This window comes from Phyllobates terribilis, unplaced genomic scaffold, assembly GCF_046119375.1.
Source record: "Phyllobates terribilis strain yellow unplaced genomic scaffold, ASM4611937v1 Scaffold_3__8_contigs__length_932513732, whole genome shotgun sequence".
Classification (NCBI taxonomy): Eukaryota; Metazoa; Chordata; class Amphibia; order Anura; family Dendrobatidae; genus Phyllobates; species Phyllobates terribilis.
This window is the reverse complement of record NW_027362763.1, coordinates 633,232,456-633,256,983: the sequence shown is the minus strand read 5'-3', so window position 1 is coordinate 633,256,983 and position 24,528 is coordinate 633,232,456.

The following is a 24,528-nucleotide window of genomic DNA, read 5'->3' as shown; positions in this document are numbered from 1 at the left end:
TTTAAACTTTTTTCAATTTTACCCCCATGGGATATATATTCTACCCACACACATTTGGAACTCTCCTGGGGTACCCTCACACATATTATTCCCTCATTTAGCGGATATTTTCACAAAAAAGTGAAATTTTAAAAAATTCAGAAAATTGGCTGAAAACGACTAAATATCAAGGACTCATCGGGCGAATCGCTCTGGAACTGAAATCGTAACACTCACTGACATTTTCCCTCTCTGAAATTCTGATAAACTCGGGAAAAATGACTAAGTCCAAAAAAAAAATTTTTTAAACTTTTTTCAATTTTACCCCCGTGGGATATATATTCTACCCACACACATTTGGAACTCTCCTGGGGTACCCGCACACATATTATTCCCTCATTTAGCAGATATTTTCACAAAAAAGTGACATTTTCAAAAATTCAGAAAATTGGCTAAAAACTACTAAATATCAAGGACTCATCGGGCGAATCGCTCTGGAACTGAAATCGGAACGCTCACTGACATTTCCCCTCTCTGAAAGTCTGATAAACTCCGGAAAAATGACTAAGCCGAAAAAAAATTTTTTTCAACTTTTTTCAATTTTACCCCCGTGGGATATATATTTTACCCACACACATTTGGAACTCTCCTGGGGTACCCTCACACATGTTATTCCCTCACTTAGTGGATATTTTCACAAAAAAAGTGAAATTGTAAAAAATTCAGAAAATTGGCTGAAAACGACTAAATATCAAGGGCTCATCGGGGAAATCGCTCTGGAACTGAAATCGTAACACTCACAGACATGTTCCCTCTCTGAAAGTCTGATAAACGCCAGAAAAATGACAGTCCAAAAAAAAATTTTTAAAAACTTTTTTCAATTTTACCCCCGTGGGATATATATTCTACCCACACACATTTGGAACTCTCCAGTTGTACCCTCACACATATTATTCCCTCATTTAGCGGATATTTTCACAAAAAGTGAAATTTTCAAAAATTCAGAAAATTGGCTGAAAACGACTAAATATCAAGGACTCATCGGGCGAATCGCTCTGGAATTGAAATCGGAACGCTACCTGACAATTCCCCTCTGAAAGTCTGATAAACGCCGGAAAAATGACTAAGTCCAAAAAAAAAATTGTTTAAACTTTTCTCAATTTTACCCCCATGGGATATATATTCTACCCACACACATTTGGAACTCTCCTGGGGTACCCTCACACATATTATTCCCTCATTTAGCGGATATTTTCACAAAAAGTGAAATTTTCAAAAATTCAGAAAATTGGCTAAAAACTGCTAAATATCAAGGACTCATCGGGCGAATCGCTCTGGAACTGAAATCGTAACACTCACTGACATTTTCCCTCTCTGAAAGTCTGATAAACTCGGGAAAAATGACTAAGTCCAAAAAAAAATTTTTTTAAACTTTTTTCAATTTTACCCCCGTGGGATATATATTCTACCCACACACATTTGGAACTCTCCTGGGGTACCCTCACACATATTATTCCCTCATTTAGTGGATATTTTCACAAAAAAGTGAAATTTTCAAAAATTCAGAAAATTGACTAATAACGACTAAATATCAAGGACTCATCGGGCGAATCGCTCTGGAACTGAAATCGGAACGCTACCTGACAATTCCCCTCTGAAAGTCTGATAAACGCCGGAAAAATGACTAAGTCCAAAAAAAAAATTTTTTAAACTTTTTTCAATTTTACCCCCGTGGGATATATATTCTACCCACACACATTTGGAACTCTCCTGTTGTACCCTCACACATATTATTCCCTCATTTAGCGGATATTTTCACAAAAAAGTGAAATTTTAAAAAATTCAGAAAATTGGCTGAAAACGACTAAATATCAAGGACTCATCGGGCGAATCGCTCTGGAACTGAAATCGTAACACTCACTGACATTTTCCCTCTCTGAAAGTCTGATAAACGCGGGAAAAATTACTAAGTCCAAAAAAAAAATTTTTAAACTTTTTTCAATTTTACCCCCGTGGGATATATATTCTACCCACACACATTTGGAACTCTCCTGTTGTACCCTCACACATATTATTCCCTCATTTAGCGGATATTTTCACAAAAAAGTGAAATTTTAAAAAATTCAGAAAATTGGCTGAAAACGACTAAATATCACGGACTCATCGGGCGAATCGCTCTGGAACTGACATCGTAACACTCACTGACATTTTCCCTCTCTGAAAGTCTGATAAACTCGGGAAAAATGACTAAGTCCAAAAAAAAAATTTTTTAAACTTTTTTCAATTTTACCCCCGTGGTATATATATTCTACCCACACACATTTGGAACTCTCCTGGCGTACCCTCACACATATTATTCCCTCATTTAGCGGATATTTTCACAAAAAAGTGAAATTTTTAAAAATTCAGAAAATTGGCTAAAAAATACTAAATATCAAGGACTCATCGGGCGAATCGCTCTGGAACTGAAATCGGAACGCTCACTGACATTTCCCCTCTCTGAAAGTCTGATAAACTCCGGAAAAATGACTAAGCCCAAAAAAAATTTTTTTCAACTTTTTTCAATTTTACCCCCGTGGGATATATATTTTACCCACACACATTTGGAACTCTCCTGGGGTACCCTCACACATGTTATTCCCTCACTTAGTGGATATTTTCACAAAAAAGTGAAATTAACAAAAATTCAGAAAATTGGCTGAAAATGACTAAATATCAAGGACTCATCGGGCGAATCGCTCTGGAACTGAAATCGGAACGCTCACTGACATTTCCCCTCTCTGAATGTCTGATGAATTACGGAAAAATGACTAAGTCCAAAAAAAAATTTTTTTAAACATTTTTCAATTTTACCCCCGTGGGATATATATTCTACCCACACACATTTGGAACTCTCCTTGGGTACCCTCACACATATTATTCCCTCATTTAGCGGATATTTTCACAAAAAAGTGAAATTTTAAAAAATTCAGAAAATTGGCTAAAAACAACTAAATATTAAGGACTCATCGGGCGAATCGCTCTGGAACTGAAATCGTAACACTCACTGACATTTTCCCTGTCTGAAAGTCTGATAAACGCGGGAAAAATGACTAAGTCCAAAAAAAAAATGTTTTAAACTTTTTTCAATTTTACCCCCGTGGGATATATATTCTACCCACACACATTTGGAACTCTCCTGTTGTACCCTCACACATATTATTCCCTCATTTAGCGGATATTTTCACAAAAAAGTGAAATTTTAAAAAATTCAGAAAATTGTCTGAAAACGACTAAATATCAAGGACTCATAGGGCGAATCGCTCTGGAACTGAAATCGGAACGCTACCTGACAATTCCCCTCTGAAAGTCTGATAAACGCCGGAAAAATGACTAAGTCCAAAAAAAAAATTGTTTAAATTTTTTAAATTTTACCCCCATGGGATATATATTCTACCCACACACATTTGGAACTCTCCTGGGGTACCCTCACACATATTATTCCCTCATTTAGTGGATATTTTCACAAAAAAGTGAAATTTTAAAAAATTCAGAAAATTGGCTGAAAACGACTAAATATCAAGGACTCATCGGGCGAATCGCTCTGGAACTGAAATCGTAACACTCACTGACATTTTCCCTCTCTGAAAGTCTGATAAACGCGGGAAAAATTACTAAGTCCAAAAAAAAATTTTTTAAACTTTTTTCAATTTTACCCCCGTGGGATATATATTCTACCCACACACATTTGGAACTCTCCTGGGGTACCCTCACACATGTTATTCCCTCACTTAGTGGATATTTTCACAAAAAAGTGAAATTAACAAAAATTCAGAAAATTGGCTGAAAATGACTAAATATCAAGGACTCATCGGGCGAATCGCTCTGGAAATGAAATCGGAACGCTCACTGACATTTCCCCTCTCTGAAAGTCTGATAAACTCCGGAAAAATGACTAAGCCCAAAAAAAAAAATTTTTTCAACTTTTTTCAATTTTACCCCCGTGGGATATATATTTTACCCACACACATTTGGAACTCTCCTGGGGTACCCTCACACATGTTATTCCCTCACTTAGTGGATATTTTCACAAAAAAGTGAAATTAACAAAAATTCTGAAAATTGGCTGAAAATGACTAAATATCAAGGACTCATCGGGCGAATCGCTCTGGAACTGAAATCGGAACGCTCACTGACATTTCCCCTCTCTGAATGTCTGATGAATTACGGAAAAATGACTAAGTCCAAAAAAAAATGTTTTAAACTTTTTTCAATTTTACCCCCGTGGGATATATATTCTACCCACACACATTTGGTACTCTCCTGGGGTACCCTCACACATATTATTCCCTCATTTAGAGGATATTTTCACAAAAAAGTGAAATTTTAAAAAATTCTGAAAATTGGCTGAAAACGACTAAATATCAAGGACTCATCGGGCGAATCGCTCTGGAACTGAAATCGTAACACTCACTGACATTTTCCCTCTCTGGAAGTCTGATAAACGTCGGAAAAATGACTAAGTCCAAAAAAAAAATTTTTTAAACTTTTTTCAATTTTACCCCCGTGGGATATATATTCTACCCACACACATTTGGAACTCTCCTGTTGTACCCTCACATATATTATTCCCTCATTTAGCGGATATTTTCACAAAAAAGTGAAATTTTCAAAAATTCTGAAAATTGGCTAAAAACTACTAAATATCAAGGACTCATCGGGCGAATCGCTCTGGAACTGAAATCGTAACACTCACTGACATTTCCCCTCTCTGAAAGTCTGATAAACTCAGTGAAAATGACTAAGTCCAAAAAAAAATTTTTTAAACTTTTCAATTTTACCCCCGTGGGATATATATTCTACCCACACACATTTGGAACTCTCCTGGGGTACCCTCACACATGTTATTCCCTCATTTAGTGGATATTTTCACAAAAAAAGTGAAATTTTCAAAAATTCAGAAAGTTGGTTAAAAACGACTAAATATCAAGGACTCATCGCGGGCGAATCGCTCTGGAACTGAAATCGGAACACTCACTGACATTTTCCCTCTCTGAAAGTATGATAAACTCGGGAAAAATGACTAAGCCCAAAAAAAAATTTTTTTCAACTTTTTTCAATTTTACCCCCGTGGGATATATATTTTACCCACATATATTTGGAACTCTCCTGGGGTACCCTCACACATGTTATTCCCTTACTTAGTGGATATTTTCAGAAAAAAGTGAAATTAACAAAAATTCAGAAAATTGGCTGAAAATGACTAAATATCAAGGACTCATCGGGCGAATCGCTCTGGAACTGAAATCGGAACGCTCACTGACATTTCCCCTCTCTGAATGTCTGATGAATTACGGAAAAATGACTAAGTCCCAAAAAAAATTTTTTTAAACTTTTTGCAATTTTACCCCCGTGGGATATATATTCTACCCACACACATTTGGAACTCTCCTGGGGTACCCTCACACATATTATTCCCTCATTTAGTGGATATTTTCACAAAAAAGTGAAATTTTAAAAAATTCAGAAAATTGGCTGAAAACGACTAAATATCAAGGAATCATCGGGGAAATCGCTCTGGAACTGAAATCGTAACACTCACTGACATTTTCCCTCTCTGAAAGTCTGATAAACGCGGGAAAAATGACTAAGTCCAAAAAAAAAATTTTTTAAACTTTTTTCAATTTTACCCCTGTGGGATATATATTCTACCCACACACATTTGGAACTCTCTTGTTGTACCCTCACACATATTATTTCTTCATTTAGCAGATATTTTCACAAAAAAGTGAAATTTTCAAAAATTCTGAAAATTAGCTAAAAACTACTAAATATCAAGGACTCATCGGGCGAATCGCTCTGGAACTGAAATCGGAACGCTCACTGACATTTCCCCTCTCTGAAAGTCTGATAAACTCCGGAAAAATTACTAAGTCCAAAAAAAAATTTTTTTCAACTTTTTTCAATTTTACCCCCGTGGGATATATATTTTACCCACACACATTTGGAAATCTCCTGGGGTACCCTCACACTAGTGTTGAGCGATACCTTCCGATATCAGGAAATATCGTATCGGATTGGATCGGGCCGATACCCAAAAAGTATCGGATATCGCCGATTCCGATACCGGAAACCAATGCAAGTCAATGGGACACAAATATCGGAATGAAAATAAACCCTTTCTTTCCTTGTAGGTTAATTCTACATGAAGTAAAACAACTAAGAATAATGTAGAATGACATGAAAAGCCCGCAATTCATCAGCGGCATTCACCGGTACCCGACAATTTACAACAGAAAGAATAGAGCTTCACACATAGATTAGGTAGATAGAACCATGTCAGTCACATATATATGAAGTACAGTGACAGTGTTGCTTACTGTACTTGTCATTTAGTGTAAAGGATTTATTTAAAAAAAATATTAGTGTTTTCGTGCACCGTCTCTTTAAGAAAGCCGGCCGGCAATTCAGCATCTGTACCCGACAATTTAGAATAGAAAGAATAGAGAATCACACATAGATTAGATAGATAGAAACATGTCAGCGTTCTGCTGCGGTCCAGCCTGTCATCTCGATGTAGCAGAGCTGAAGCTGTCGTGGGAACCATGGAAAGGTAAGGATGAGGTTGCTTTATTATTTTTCTTTTATTGAAGGAGATCGTTGGCTTCAGCTGGAATGGGCGTGACTGTAAGTATGGTTTAATTTAGAACAATAAAGAATTGTGTCTTTATTTCAATTAAAGGACTTTTTTCTGGGTGTTTGTGTTTTTTTTAAATACTTTACTAGAAATTCATGGCGGACATGTCTAATATTGGCGTGACCCCATGAATTTCGGGCTTAGGGCCAGCTGATAATGCCAAGCTGGCCTTAACCCCTTTATTACCCAGTGAGCCACCGCACCAGGGCCCTGGATGAGTTGGGTACAGCGCCAGAAGATGGCGCTTCTATGAACGCGCAATTTTCCGGGACGGCTGCGGACTGCAATTTTCAGCGGGGGGGGGCCAGAAAGCTTGGGCCTCCCTGCACTGCGGATTCCAGCCCCCAGCTGCCTTGTTGTACCTGGCTGGACACAAAAATAGGGCGAAGCCCCACGTATTTTTTTTTAAATTATTTCATGAAATTCATGGAATAATTAAGAAAAAAAGGGCTTCCCTATATTGTTGTGTCCGGTCAGGTACAAATAGGCAGCTGGTGGTTGGGGGCAGCCCGTTCCTGCCTGCTGTACCTGACTGGACACAAATATAGGGCGAAGCCCCACATAATTTTTTTTAAATTATTTCATGAATTTCCTGAAATAATTAAAAAAAAATTGACGTGGGGCTTTGCACTATATTTGTGTCCAGCCAGGTACAGCAGGCAGGAACGGGCTGCCCCCAACCACCAGCTGCCTATTTGTACCTGGTTGGACACAACAATATAGGGAAGCCCTTTTTTTCTTAATTATTCCATGAATTTCATGAAATAATTTAAAAAAAAAAAAACGTGGAGCTTCTCCCTATTTTTGTGTCCAGCCAGGTACAACTAGGCAGCTGGGGGCTGGAATCTGCAGCGCAGGGAGGCCCAAGCTTTCTGCCCCCCCCGCTGAAAATTGCAGTCCGCAGCCGCCCCGGAAAATGGCGCGTTCATAGAAGCTGGATGCTGTACCTGGCTGGCCTACAAAAATATGGCGAAGCCCACGTCAAAAGTTTTGGGAAAAATTAATTAAAAAATAAATAATAATTTAGGGACTGCATCTTTATTAACTCCTCAAATGTCATTTAGTGTTAAAATAAAGGATTTATTTTAAAAAAAAATGGCGTGGGATCCCCCATAATTTTAGTCTCTAGCGGAGGTTAAGCAGATGGCTGGGGCAGATGTTTGAAGCCTGGGAAGGGGGTAAAACCCACGGAGCTTCCCAGGCTACTAATATCAGCCCCCAGCTGAATACCTAGCCTTTACTAGCTATTAAAATGGGGGACCCCCCAAAAAAATGACGTGGGGTCCCCCCTATTTTAATAGCTAGCAAAGGCTAGGCAGACAGCTGGGGGCTGATATTAATAGCCCAGGAAGGGTGCCATGAATATTGGCCCCCTCCCAGGCTTGAAACACCAGCCGTCAGCCGCCCCAGAAATGGCGCATCCATAGGATGCGCCAATTCTGGCACTTAGCCTCGCTCTTCCACGCTGCCCTGGTGCGGTGGCAGGGGGTAATAGTGGTGGGGTTCATGTCAGCGCCAGCTGCCATGAAGCCCAGGTTAGTAATGATGGGCGTCTATAAGACACCCCCATTACTAACCTACAAAGTGTTAAAAAGAAAAAACATACTACACCCAGAAAAAAATAATTTATTTGAAATAAAACACACCATTTTATTTAATTCTTAGTTTACTAAAAATAATAGTTACCTGTCCACGTTCCTGCGCTGATCTCCCATGCACAGCTGTCACATCTGGAGATGGTGACAGCTGTGCATGGCTGCTGTAAGCTCACGCTGCCGGGAACACGTCCGCTCCCGGCAGCGGGAGCCACTGACTGAGGTCACCGGAGTGCATTCAGGCAGCGCAGCTCCGGAGACCTCCTTTACCGCACTGCTGTACCGTGGGAATTTCTCACGATACAGCAGGGCCGTAAAGCAGCTAACCGGAGCAGCGCTGCCTGAACTCCGGTGAACCCTTACGGCCCCGTCATTCTAGCGGCGTCAGCGGTTCAGAGCGGTCACATTCTATGTGGCTGCTCTGAACTGGAGATCTTCGTGGGACACTCGTGGACTACTCCGGAGGGGTAAGGATAAGGTTGTGATTTATTATTTTATATTTTATTACAGGAGATTGATGGCTTCGGGGAATTAGGTGTCTAGGTGAATATAGGTGTAGTTTTTTATTTTTTACTTTATTTTAGGTGGCGATCGGCGGGGACAGGTAATGTATCAACTAATTTCTTTTAGGTAACCACTGGCCACCAATGACATGTATCTAACATTTATTGGGGACACAGTAGGGCAATTTATATAGCAGGATCAGGCTGATGGGAACTACTGCTCCCATCGAGTTGATCCTGCTGGCACGAGTGGACGGGGGACAGACATAGGCCGATGGGAGTAGTAGTGTCACATCGGCCTAGGTCTGCCTGCACGCACAGACACCGCGCACACCCGCACAAACATCGCACACACACCCCGCACACACACCCCGCACACACACCCGCACACACACCCCGCACACAAACATCGCACACACACCCCGCACACACATCGCACACACACCCCGCACGCACACCCCGCACGCACACCCCGCACACACACCCCGCACACACACCCCGCACACACACCCCGCACACACACCCCGCACACACACCCCGCACACAAACATCGCACACACACCCCGCACACACACCCCGCACACACACCCCGTACACACACCCCGCACACACACCCCGCACACACACCCCGCACACACACCCCGCACACAAACATCGCACACACCCCGCACACACACCCCGCACACACACCCCGCACACACACCCCGTACACACACCCTGTACACACACCCCGCACACACACCCCGCACACACACCCCGCACACACACCCCGCACAAACATCGCACACACACCCCGCACACACACCCCACACACACACCCCGCACAAACATCGCACAGACACCCCGCACACACACCCCGCACACACACCCCGCACAAACACCCCGCAAAAACATCGCACACACACCCCGCACACACACCCCGCACACACACCCGCACAAACATCGCACACACACCCCGTACACACACCCCGCACACACACCCCGCACACACACCCCGTACACACACCCCGCACACACACCCCGCACACACACCCCGCACACACACCCCGCACACACACCCCGCACACACACCCCGCACAAACATCGCACAGACACCCCGCACACACACCCCGCACACACACCCCGCACAAACATCGCACACACACCCCGCACACACACCCCGCACACACACCCCGCACAAAAAACGCACACACACCCCGCACACACACCCCGCACACGCACCCGCACACACCCCATACACACACCCCGTACACACACCCCGCACACACACCCCGCACACACACCCCGCACACACATCGCACACACACCCCTCACACACACCCCGCACACACACCCCGCACAAACATCGCACAGACACCCCGCACACACACCCCGCACACACACCCCGCACACACACCCCGCACAAACATCGCACACACACCCCGCACACACACCCCGCACACACACTAATCATGATGGGTCTGGGAGGTGAGGCTGACCTGTGCGGCCGTGGGAAAGTTCATGTGAGTTCATGCAGTCAAGCATGAACTCACATGAACCCTCTGAGGGCACCGCGGCTACTTCAAATGAACAGCTGATCGGCATCAGCTGATACCTCAGCTGTTCATTTGAAATAACCGGCGGGAAAGCGCAGCACAGAACGGGAAAGCCGGCGGTGAAGTCTTTTCACTGCCGGCTTCCCCGCCCGGGTCCTTCGCTCCTTGGTGCTGCGCTCCCCGACCGGTCCTAATTTACGATTGGGATTGGAGGTGGCGAGGGGAGCGGAGGATCGGGGTGGGAGGTGGCGAGGGGAGCGGAGGATCGGGGTGGGAGGCTGCGGGGAAGCAGTATGGGGCTGTGTGATTGTTTAAAAGCCGGCGGCTTTTTACCGCCCGCCGGCTTTTAAACAATCAGGAGAATTCTTCCCCGCTGGGATGGCATTTTGATGACAGGCTGGATCGCGCTGCCATCCAACTTGTCATCCTTCACAGACACTGCAGAGCGCAGGCATTATGGGAACTTCCGATTCCGGTATTCGATATTGTAAAAGTATCGGAATTAAGTATCGGAATTCCGATACCGCGAATATCGGCCGATACCCGATATTACAGTATCGGAATGCTCAACACTACCTCACACATATTATTCCCTCATTTAGTGGATATTTTCACAAAAAAGTGAAATTAACAAAAATCAGAAAATTGGCTAAAAACTACTAAATATCAAGGACTCATCGTGCGAATCGCTCTGGAACTGAAATCGGAATGCTACCTGACATTTCCCCTCTGAAAGTCTGATAAACGGCGGAAAAATGACTAAGTCCAAAAAAAAAATTTTTTAAACTTTTTTCAATCTTACCCCCATGGGAAATATATTCTACCCACACACATTTGGAACTCTCCTGTTGTACCCTCACACATATTATTCCCTCATTTAGCAGATATTTTCACAAAAAGTGAAATTTTCAAAAATTCAGAAAATTGGCTAAAAACGACTAAATATCAAGGACTCATCGGGCGAATCGCTCTGGAACTGAAATCGGAACACTCACTGACATTTTCCCTCTCTGAAAGTCTGATAAACGCCAGAAAAATGACTAAGTCCAAAAAAAAAAAATTTTTAAACTTTTTTTAATTTTACCCCCGTGGGATATATATTCTACCCACACACATTTGGAACTCTACTTGGGTACCCTCACACATATTATTCCCTCATTTAGTGGATATTTTCACAAAAAAGTGAAATTTTAAAAAATTCAGAAAATTGGCTGAAAACGACTAAATATCAAGGGCTCATCGGGCGAATCGCTCTGGAACTGAAATCGTAAAACTCACTGACATTTCCCCTCTCTGAAAGTCTGATAAACGAGGGAAAAATGACTAAGTCCAAAAAAAAATTTTTTTACATTTTTTACAATTTTACCCCCGTGGGATATATATTCTACCCACACACATTTGGAACTCTCATGGGGTACACTCACACATATTATTCCCTCATTTAGCGGATATTTTCACAAAAAAGTGAAAGTTTAAAAAATTCTGAAAATTGGCTAAAAACGACTAAATATCAAGGATTCATCGGGCGAATCGCTCTGGAACTGAAATCGTAACACTCACTGACATTTTCCTTCTTTGAAAGTCTGATAAACGCCGGAAAAATGACTAAGTCCAAAAAAAAAATTTTTTAAACTTTTTTCAATTTTACCCCCGTGGGATATATATTCTACCCACACACATTTGGAACTCTCCTGGGGTACCCTCACACATATTATTCCCTCATATAGCGGATATTTTCACAAAAAAGTGAAATTTTAAAAAATTCTGAAAATTGGCTGAAAACGACTAAATATCAAGGACTCATCGGGCGAATCGCTCTGTAACTGAAATCGTAACACTCAGTGACATTTCCCCTCTCTGAAAGTCTGATAAACTCCGGAAAAATGACTAAGCCCAAAAAAAAATTTTTTTCAACTTTTTTCAATTTTACCCCCGTGGGATATATATTCTACCCACACACATTTGGAACTCTCCTGTTGTACCCTCACACATATTATTCCCTCATTTAGTGGATATTTTCACAAAAAAGTGAAATTAAGAAAAATTCAGAAAATTGGCTGAAAACGATTAAATATCAAGGACTTATCGGGCGAATCGCTCTGGAACTGAAATCGTAACACTCACTGACATTTTCCCTCTTTGAAAGTCTGATAAACGTCAGAAAAATGACTAAGTCCCAAAAATAAATTTTTTAAACTTTTTTCAATTTTACCCCCGTGGGATATATATTCTACTCACACACATTTGGAACTCTCGTTGGGTACCCTCACACATATTATTCCCTCATTTAGTGAATATTTTCACAAAAATTTGAAATTAACAAAAATTCAGAAAATTGGCTAAAAACGACTAAATATCAAGGACTCATCGGGCGAATCGCTCTGGAACTGAAATCGTAACACTCACTGACATTTTCCCTCTTTGAAAGTCTGATAAACGCCGGAAAAATGACTAAGTCCAAAAAATTTTTTTTTAAGCTTTTTTCAATTTTACCCCCGTGGGATATATATTCTACCCACACACATTTGGAACTCTCCTGGGGTACACTCACACATATTATTCCCTCGTTTAGTGGATATTTTCACAAAAAAGTGAAATTAACAAAAATTCAGAAAATTGGCTTAAAACGACTAAATATCTAAGACTCATCGGGCGAATCGCTCTGGAACTGAAATCGGAACGCTAACTGACATTTCCCCTCTTTGAAAGTCTGATAAACTCCGGAAAAATGACTAATTCCAAAAAAAAAAATTTTTCAACTTTTTTCCATTTTACCCCCATGGGATATATATTCTACCCACACACATTTGGAACTCTCCTGGGGTACCCTCACACATATTATTCCCTCATTTAGCAGATATTTTCACAAAAAAGTGAAATTTTCAAAAATTCAGAAAATTGGCTCAAAAACGACTAAATATCAAGGACTCATTGGGCGAATTGCTCAGGAACTGAAATTGGAATGCTCACTAAAATTTCCCTCTCTGAAAGTCTGATAAACGCCGGAAAAATGACTAAGTCCAAAAAAAATGTTTTAAAACTTTTTTCAATTTTACCCCCTTGGGATATATATTCTACCCATACACATTTGGAACTCTCCTGGGGTACCCTCAAACATATTATTCCCTCATTTAGCGGATATTTTCACAAAAAAGTGAAATTTTCAAAAATTCTGAAAATTGGCTGAAAACGACTAAATATCAAGGACTCATCGGGCGAATCGCTCTGGAACTGAAATCGAAACGCTGACTGAAATTTCCCCTCTCTGAAAGTCTGATAAACGCCGGAAAAATGACTAAGTCCAAAAAATTTTTTTTTTTAACTTTTTTCAATTTTAACCCAGTGGGATATATATTCTACCCACACACATTTGGAACTCTCCTGGGGTACCCTCACACATAATATTCCCTCATTTAGCAGATATTTTCACAAAAAAGTGAAATTTTCGAAAATAGGCTGTAAACGACTAAATATCAAGGAGTCATCGGGCGAATCGCTCTGGAACTGAAATCGGAACACTCACAGACATTTCCCCTCTCTGAAAGGGTGATAAACGCTGGAAAAATGACTAAGTCCGCAAAAAAAATTTTAAAACTTTTTTAAATTTTACTCCCGTGGGATATATATTCTACCCACACACATTTGTAACTCTCCTGAGATTCACTCACACATATTATTCCCTCATTTAGCGGATATTTTCACAAAAAGTGAAATTTTCAAAGATTCCGAAAATTGGCTGAAAACGACTAAATATCAAGGAATCATTGGGCGAATCGCACTGGAACTGAAATCGGAATGCTCACTGACATTTCCCCTCTCTGAAAGTCTGAAAACGCCGGAAAACTGACTAAGTCAAAAAAAAAATTTTTTTCAACTTTTTTCAATTTTACCCCCGTGGGATATATATTCTACCCACACACATTTGGAACTCTCCTGGGGTACCCTCACACATATTATTCCCAAATTTAGCGGATATTTTCACAAAAAAGTGACATTTTCAAAATTTCAGAAAATTGGCTGAAAACGACTAAACATCAAGGACTCATTGGGCGAATCGCTCTGGAACTGAAATCGGAACGCTCACTGACATTTCCCCTCTCTGAAAGTCTGATAAACGCCGCAAAAATTACTAAGAACCAAAAAAAAATTTTTTCAACTTTTTATAATTTTACCCCCGTGGGATATATATTCTACCCACACACATTTGGAACTCTGCTGGGGTACCCTCACACATATTATTCCCTCATTTAGCAGATATTTTCACAAAAATGTGAAATTTTCAAAAATTCAGAAAATTGGCTGAAAGCGGCTTAATATCAAGAACTCATGGTCGAATTGCTCTGGAACTGAAATCGGAACACTCACTGAAATCTCCCCTCTCTGAAAGTCTGATAAACGCCGGAAAAATGACTAAGTCTAAAAAAAAAATTTTTTGAACTTTTTATAATTTTACCCCCGTGGGATATATATTCTACCCACACACATTTGGAACTCTCCTGGGGTACCCTCACACATATTATTCTCTCATTTAGCGGATATTTTCACTAAAATTGAAATTTTCAAAACTTCAAAAAAATGGCTAAAAACGACTAAACATCAAGGACTCATCGGGCGAATCGCTCTGGAAATGAAATCGGAATGCTCACTGACATTTCCCCTCTCTGAAAGTCTGATAAACGCCGGAAAAATGACTAAGTCCAAAAAAAAATTTTTTAAACTTTTTTCAATTTTACCCCCGTGGGATATATATTCTACCACAAACATTTGGAACTCTCCTGGGGTACCCTCACACATATTATTCTCTCATTTAGCGGATATTTTCACAAAAAAGTGAAATTTTCAAAAATTCAGAAAATTGGCTGAAAACGACTAAATATCAAGAACTCATGGGGCGAATCGCTCTGGAACTGAAATCAAACACTCACTGACATTTCCCCTCTCTGAAAGTCTGATAAAAGCCGGAAAAATGACTAAGTCCAAAAAATTTTTTTTTTAAAGTTTTTTCAATTTTAACCCAGTGGGATATATATTCTACCCACACACATTTGGAACTCTCCTGGGTTACCATCACACATTTTATTCCTTCATTTAGCAGATATTTTCACAAAAAAGTGAAATTTTCAAAAATTCTGAAAATTGGCTGAAAACGACTAAATATCAAAGACACATAGTGCGAATCGCTCTGGAACTGAAATTGGAATGCTCATTGACATTTACCCTCTCTGAAAGTCTGATAAACGCCGCAAAAATTACTAAGACCCAAAAAAAAATTTTTTTAAACTTTTTCCAATTTTACCCCCGTGGGATATATATTCTACCCACACACATTTGGAACTCTCCTGGGGTACCCTCACACATATTATTCCCTCATTTTGCAGATATTTTCACAAAAAAGTGAAATTTTCAAAAATTCAGAAAATTGTCTGAAAATGACTAAATATCAAGGACTCATTGGGCGAATCGCTCTGGTACTGAAATCGGAACGCTCACTGACATTTCCCCTCTCTGAAAGTCTGATAAACGCCGGAAAAATGACTAAGTCCAAAAAAAAAAAATTTTCAACTTTTTTCAATTTCCCCCCCACGGGATATATGTTCTACCCACACACATTTGGAACTCTCTTGGGGTACCATCACACATATTATTCCCTCATTTTGGAGATATTTTCACAAAAAAGTGAAATTTTCAAAAATTCAGAAAATTGTCTGAAAACGACTAAATATCAAGGACTCATTGGGCGAATCGCTCTGGTACTGAAATCGGAACGCTCACTGACATTTCCCCTCTCTGAAAGTCTGATAAACGCCGGAAAAATGACTAAGTCCAAAAAAAAAAAATTTTCAACTTTTTTCAATTTTACCCCCCCGGGATATATGTTCTACCCACACACATTTGGAACTCTCCTGGGGTACCATCACACATATTATTCCCTCATTTAGCGGATATTTTCACAAAAAAGTGAAATTTTCAAAAATTCAGAAAATTGGCTGAAAACGACTAAATATCAAGGACACATTGTGCGAATCGCTCTGGAACTGAAATCGGAATGCTCACTGACATTTCCCCTCTCTGAAAGTCTGATAAACGCCGGAAAAATGACTAAGTCCAAAAAAAAAATTTTTTCAGCTTTTTTCAATTTTACCCCCGTGGGATATATATTCTACCCACAAACATTTGGAACTCTCCTGGGGTACCCTCACACATATTATTCCCTCATTTAGCAGATATTTTCACAAAAAAGTGAAATTTTAAAAAATTCTGAAAATTGGCTGAAAACGACTAAATATCAAGGACACATTGGGTGAATCGCTCTGGAACTGAAATCGGAATGATCACTGACATTTCCCCTCTCTGAAAGTCTGATAAACGCCGGAAAAATGACTAAGTCCAAAAAAATTGTTTTTTCAACTTTTTTCAATTTTACCTCCGTGGGATATATATTCTACCCACACACATTTGAAACTCTCCTGGGGTACCCTCACACATATTATTCCCTCATTTAGCGGATATTTTTACAAAAAAGTGAAATTTTCAAAAATTCAGAAAATTGGCTGAAAACGCCTAAATATCAAGAACTCATCAGGCGAATGGCTCTGGAACTGAAATCGGAACACTCACTGACATTTTCCCTCTCTGAAAGTCTGATAAATGCCAGAAAAATGACTAAGTTCAAAAAAAAATTATTAACAACTTTTTTCAATTTTCCCCTCGTGGGATATATATTCTACCCACACACATTTGGAACTCTCCTGGGGTACCCTCACACATATTATTCCCTCATTTAGTGGATATTTTCACAAAAAAGTGAAATTTTCAAAAATTCAGAAAACTGGCTGAAAATAACCAAATAACAAGGACTCATCGGGCGAATCACTCTGGAACTGAAATCGGAACACTCACTGACATTTCCCCTCTCTGAAAGTCTGATAAACTCCTGAAAAATGACTAAGTCCAAAAAAAAATTTTTTTAAACCCTTTTCAATTTTACCCCGTGGGATATATATTCTACCCACACACATGTGGAACTCTCCTAGGGTACCCTCACACATATTATTCCCTCATTTAGCGGATATTTTCACAAAAAAAGTGACATTTTCAAAAATTCTGAAAATTGGCTGAAAACGACTAAATATTAAGGACTCATGGGGCGAATCGCTCTGGAGCTGAAATCGTAACAATCACTGACATTTTCCCTCTCTGAAAGTCTGATAAACGCCGGAAAAATGACTAAGTCCAAAAAAAAAAATTTTTCAACTTTTTTCAATTCTACCACCGAGGGATATATATTCTACCCACACACATTTGGAACTCTCCTGGGGTACCATCACACATATTATTCCCTCATTTAGCGGATATTTTCAAAAAAAGTGAAATTTTCAAAAATTCAGAAAATTGGCTGAAAACGACTAAATATCAAGGACTCATCGGGCAAATCGTTCTGGAACTGAAATCGTAACACTCACAGACAATTTCCCTCTCTGAAAGTCTGATAAACGCTGGAAAAATGACTAAGTCCAATAAAAAAAAATTTCAGCTTTTTTCAATTTTACCCCCGTGGGATATATATTTTACCCACACACATTTGGAACTCTCCTGGGGTACCCTCACACATATTATTCCCTCATTTTGCAGATATTTTCACAAAAAAGTGAAATTTTCTAAAAATTCAGAAAATTGGCTGAAAACGACTAAATATCAAGAGCTCATCACGCGAATTGCTTTGGAACTGAAATCGTAACACTCACTGACATTTTCCCTCTCTGAAAGTCTGATAAACGCTGGAAAAATGACTAAGTCCAAAAAAAAAATTAATAAATATCAAGGACTTATCGGTAGTGTTGAGCGATATCTTCCGATATCGGGAAATATCGGATCGGATTGGATCGGACCGATACCGAAAAAGTATCGGATATCGCCGATTCCGATACCGGAAACCAATGCAAGTCAATTGGACAGAAATATCGGAATGAAAATAAACCCTTTCTTTCCTTGTAGGTTAATTCTACATGAAAGAAAACAACTAAGAATAATGTAGAATGTATTGGGGGAGGTGGGGGAGACAATAAAGGCATAGAGGTTTAGCCCAATCAAATGGAATAGCAGGAATTAATATTTTTTTTAAGACGTTCTGAGTTACGGAAATATTGACTATGTTAAGTATTTTTATATTTTGTCAGATATTTATGTTTCACTACTTCCATGCTCTTCACCTTCTTTTTTACTTCTCCCACACTTTCTCCTTCATCATCCTCAGCATCTTTTTCATCCACTTCTTCACCTTCTTCATCTTCTTCTTCTTCACCTTCTTCGTATTATTCTTTTTTTTTCATTCTTCATATTCTACTTCTTCATCTTCTTCATATTCTTCTTCTTCATCATATTCTTATTTGTGACAGGCATTCCTGTAGTTGTTATCTATAAAAGGTTGGACATTACACCTTTCGATCTGCCCGTCACAAAAGATTTACAACAGGATTTGTCCGCGTTCAGTTTGGCCTGCAGCAGCAGGTCTTTTCCAGGGGCACCACGAGGAGGAACGGACTCACCCCCATACACTGCTTAGTCATCTTCTGCTTATAATTTAGATATTATCTTTTTCTCTGATTTTTAGTCTTATGCTTAATGTTCTTCCACTTTTTGTTCTGCAGCTTCTTGTATTTCTGCTTCTTGGTTTTCTGTCTCTTGTTCATCTGTATCTTGGTGCTTGTCTTCTCTTCTTTGTCCTCCTGGTCAACTTCTTCAGGGTCATCTTCTTGGTCTTCTTCGGGGTGGTCTTCAGGGTCGTCATCTTCGGGGGTCCTCCTCTTCGGGGTCCTTGTCTTCTTTGGGTTGGTCTTCTGGGTCCTCGTCTTCGGGGTCCTCGTCTTCTTCAGGGTGGTCTTCAGGGTCCTCGTCTTCTTCGGGGTGGTCTTCAGGGTCCTCGTCTTCAGGGCCATCGTCTTCGGGGTCCTCGTCTTCTTAGGATTGGTCTTCAGGGTCCTCGCCTTCAGGGTCCTCGTCAGGGAGATCCAGAGTGATTACCAAGAACCATTTCAAAAAGCTTGAACTTGGAAATGTAGCAGAAGGTACAAGAAAGCCGAGGAACTACTGAGGACCAGCTGACGGTACTGGAACCCGGATGGGTAGCAGAAGGTACAAGAGCCAATGGAACTGCCGAAGACCAGCTGACGGTACTGGAACTCGGTTACTAAGCAGTAGGTACCTGTGCCAGAAAGCACTACCAAGGACCAGCAGACGTTGGTGGAACTTGGATACCGAGAAGGAAGCACCTAATCCAAAGGCACTGCCGAGAACCAGCTGACGGTACTGGAACCCGGATGGGTAGCAGAAGGTACCCATGTAAAAAAAAGTTCAAGGCCGCGAGCCGGCCGCAGTTACCAAAACCCACAGTCCTACAGGGGGTGCTTGTCCTATTGGCACTATGGAACCAGCCTTCATTGCCAGATCCCACAGCCCACATAGGAGTCACCTAAACTGCAGGCACCATAGAGTCGGCTAACCCGACCGCAACACGACAGGACAATGCATTGGAGGCAAAGTGACGTTGACACTACCCGGAAACAGCTGGCGTGCTGGAACCAGGCTGGGCAGGAGGGAGTACCCGTGACAAAGACACTGCCAAGAACCAGCTGACGGTACTTGAACCCGGATGGGTAGTAGAAGGTACAAGAGCCAATGGAACTGCCGAAGACCAGCTGACGGTACTGGAACTCGGTTACTAAGCAGGAGGTACCTGTGCCAGAAAGCACTACCAAGGACCAGCAGACGTTGGTGGAACTTGGATACCGAGAAGGAGGCACCTAATCCAAAGGCACTGCCGAGAACCAGCTGATGGTACTGGAACCCGGATGGGTAGTAGAAGGTACAAGAGCAAATGGAACTACCAGGAGAATTTGCCGGACACACAGCAGGGGAACAGCTGACGTTACTGAACCCCAATAACACTGGAGCAAGCGTTGACTGTGCAGACGGCACTTCTGAGCAGCAACTAGCGGTATTGGAGCCCAGGGTAAATACTAAAAACAGAGGAGCCAGAGGTGTATTTTGAGGAGGTTTTAAATCAGTAGTACAGTGGATGTGGACAAAGCAGGAGAAATTGCCGTCCGCACAGCAGGGGAACAGCTGACGTTACCGAACCCCAATAACACGGCAGCAAGTGTTGACTGTGCAGACAGCACTTCCGAGCGCCAACTGGCGGTGTTGGAGCTCAGGGATAATACTAAAAACAGAGGAGCCAGAGGTGTATTTGGAGGAGGTTTTAAATCAGTAGTACAGTGGATGTGGACAGAGCAGGAGAAATTGCCGTCCGCACAGCAGGGGAACAGCTGACGTTACTGAACCCCAATAACACGGCAGCAAGTGTTGACTGTGCAGACGGCACTTCCGAGCGCCAACTGGCCGTGTTGGAGCTCAGGGATAATACTGAAAACAGAGGAGCCAGAGGTGTAATTGGAGCAACTTTAAAATCTGTAGTAGTGAGAATGTGGACAGAGCAGGAGAAATAGCCGTCCGCACAGCAGGGGAACAGCTGACGTTACTGAACCCCAATAACACGGCAGCAAGTGTTGACTGTGCAGACGGCACTTCCGAGCGCCAACTGGCGGTGTTGGAGCTCAGGGATAATACTGAAAACAGAGGAGCCAGAGGTGTATTTGGAGGAGTTTTTAAATCAGTAGTACAGTGGATGTGGACAGAGCAGGAGAAATTGCCGTCCGCACAGCAGGGGAACAGCTGACGTTACTGAACCCCAATAACATGGCAGCAAGTGTTGACTGTGCAGAGGGCACTTCCAAGCGCCAACTGGCGGTGTTGGAGCTCAGGGATAATACTGAAAACAGAGGAGCCAGAGGTGTAATTGGAGCAACTTTAAAATCTGTAGTAGTGAGAATGTGGACAGAGCAGGAGAAATTGCCGTCCGCACAGCAGGGGAACAGCTGACGTTACCGAACCCCAATAACATGGCAGCAAGTGTTGACTGTGCAGACGGCACTTCCGAGTGCCAACTGGCGGTGTTGGAGCTCAGGGATAATACTGAAAACAGAGGAGCCAGAGGTGTATTTGGAGGAGGTTTTAAATCAGTAGTACAGTGGATGTGGACAGAGCAGGAGAAATTGCCGTCCGCACAGCAGGGGAACAGCTGACGTTACTGAACCCCAATAACACGGCAGCAAGTGTTGACTGTGCAGACGGCACTTTCGAGCGCCAACTGGCGGTGTTGGAGCTCAGGGATAATACTGAAAACAGAGGAGCCAGAGGTGTAATTGAAGCAACTTTAAAATCTGTAGTAGTGAGAATGTGGACAGAGCAGGAGAAATTGCCGTCCGCACAGCAGGGGAACAGCTGACGTTACTGAACCCCAATAACATGGCAGCAAGTGTTGACTGTGCAGACGGCACTTCCGAGCGCCAACTGGCGGTGTTGGAGCTCAGGGATAATACTGAAAACAGAGAAGCCAGAGGTGTAATTGGAGCAACTTTAAAATCTGTAGTAGTGAGAATGTGGACAGAGCAGGAGAAATTGCCGTCGCACAGCCGGGGAACAGATGACGTTACTGAACCCCAATGACAAGGCAGCAAGTGTTGACTGTGCAGACGGCACTTCCGAGCGCCAACTGGCGGTGTTGGAGCTCAGGGATTACAGTTCAGGTGGTAGAAACATGAACAGAACAGGAGACCTGGATACTGTTGCCAACCAATTATTTATTCTGGAAGAGGACTGGCAAATTCATGAGAGATCCAGGCCTTGTTCATTTTGAGAAAAGTAAGCCGGTCAACGTTATCGGAGGATAGTCGCATGCGACGGTCTGTTAGTACACCACCTGCGGCACTAAAGACGCGTTCCGATAATACACTAGCAGCAGGGCAAGCTAGCACCTCCAATGCATACTGACTAAGCTCTGGCCATGTATCCAGCTTACAGACCCAAAACTTGAAGGGAGAAGAGCTGTCTGGGAGTACACTAAGAGGGCAAGACATGTAGTCTGTCACCATCTGACGGAAACGTTGCCTCCTGCTGACTGGAGCCGTCTGTGATGGTGTAGACATTTGTGGTGGCGGGGACACAAAACTTTGCTACATTTCGGCCATCCTGGTCTTGCCTTGTGCTGAGGCGCTGCTTCTGCTCCCTCTTTGTGCAGTGCTTCCTCCACTGCCTCGACGCACTGAGCTGCTTTGTAAAGCACTAGCAGCACTGCTCTTGGTTGGAATGGAGAACATGATGGAATGCACCAGTGCGTCTTGGTACTCCGTCATTTTACGCTCCCGGTTCAACGGTGTTATGAGGCTTTGTAAGTTGTCCCGGTAGCGAGGATCTAGGAGGGTGGACACCCGATAATCAGCCGTGTTGAGAATGTGGGCGATGCGGCGGTCGTTTCTCAGGCACTGCAGCATGAAATCAACCATGTGCTGCAGACTGCCAACTGGCCAAGAAACTCTGTCCCCTGCTTGAGGCGTGATCTCTGCCTGCTCTGCATCACCCCACCCTCGCTCTAGATACTGACTACTAGAGCATTGTGTTCCTCCCTCCTCTGGACAGATGTCTTCCTCATCCATTGACTCCTCCTCATCCTCCTCACAAAGTGTCCCCTGCCTAGGCCTTTGTGAGGAGCCACGTTGCGCAGACTGTAGAGAAGCAGATGGCATTTGTGACTCCTCATCCTCCACCTCTTCCAAAACCTCATCCCTTAGTGCTTGCAGTGTTTTTTCAAGCAGGCAGTTAAGGGGGATAGTCATGCTGACTAGTGCATCATCTGCACTCGCCATCCGCGTGGAATAATCGAAGGCACAGAAAACGTGGCAAATGTCCTTCATAGAGGCCCACTCAGTGGTGGTGAAGTGTGAACGGCGCACACTGCGACTTGTTTGCGCCTGCTGCAGCTGGTACTCCATTACTGCTGCCTGCTGCTCACACAACCTCTCCAACATATGTAACGTTGAATTCCACCTGGTGGGTAGGTCACATATGATGCGATGTTCCGGAAGACGTAATCGGCACTGCAGAGCTTCAATGCGTGATCTTGCATTGCTGGAACACCGCAAGTGAGCGCACTCTATGCGGACCTTGTGAAGCAGTGCATCAAGATCCAGATAGTCCCTCAAAAAACTCTGCACGACCAAGTTGAGCACTTGTGCCAGACATGGGATGTGAGTGATGTTGCCTAGGCCCAGAGCTGCCACCAGATTTCAGCCATTGTCACACACTACCATGCCTGGCTGGAAATTCGCTGGCACAAACCACACGTCGCTCTGCTGCTTGATGGCATTCCAGAGCTCCTGCGCTGTGTGGCTTCAATTCCCCAAAGAAATTAATTTTAATACGGCCTGTTGACGTTTGGCCACGGCTGTGCTCATATTGGTCACCATAACAGGTAACCGTTCACGGGTCGATGTGGAGGTAGACCGTGATGGCTCCTGCAGCGCTGATTCAGAGAAACTGGAGTATGAGGAGGAGTCAATGTGTACAGACTGGATTCCTGCAATCCTTGGAGTTGGCAGAACACGTACAGCGCCACACTCAAGATCTGTACCCGGCTCCACAACATTTACCCAATGGGCAGTGAGGGAAAGGTATCGTCCCTGTCCATGCTTACTGGTCCACGCATCGGTGGTCAGGTGGACCTTGCTACTGACGGCGTTTTGTAGCGCATGTTTAATTTTTCCCTCCACATGATGTTGCAGGGCAGGGACGGCTTGCCTGCTGAAATAAAAGCGGCTGGGCACGTTGTATTGTGGGACTGCCAATGCCATAAAGTTACGGAATGTGTCAGTCTCCACCAGCCTGAATGATAGCATTTCAGGGGCCAGCAGTTTAGCAATGCCAGCATTCAGAGCCTGTGCTCGGGGGTGGTTTGCCGAGTATGGGCGCCTTTTCTCCCATGCCTGTGCTAACGATGGCTGTAGACTGGCCTGGGAGTGTGAGGATGACTGGGAAAGTGGTGCTGTGGGTGGAATTACACTGTGTCTCTGTACAACAGTGCCAGAGATTCTTCCATGGCGATTCTGTGAGGAAGCCGAACCAGCTGTGTGTGAGCTGGAGGAAGAGGCTACAACACGAGCTGAAGAGGTGGTAGGTGGCGCTGTAGGTTGGCCTAGGTCTTCAGTGTGTTTTTGTAACTCCACCACGTGCTTGGTCCGCACATGTTTCCACGTATTTGTGGTATTGAGGTTGCTGACACTTTTCCCTCTTTTCACCTTCTGATTACAGAGCTTGCATTTGACAAAGCAAATGTCATCTGCAACTGT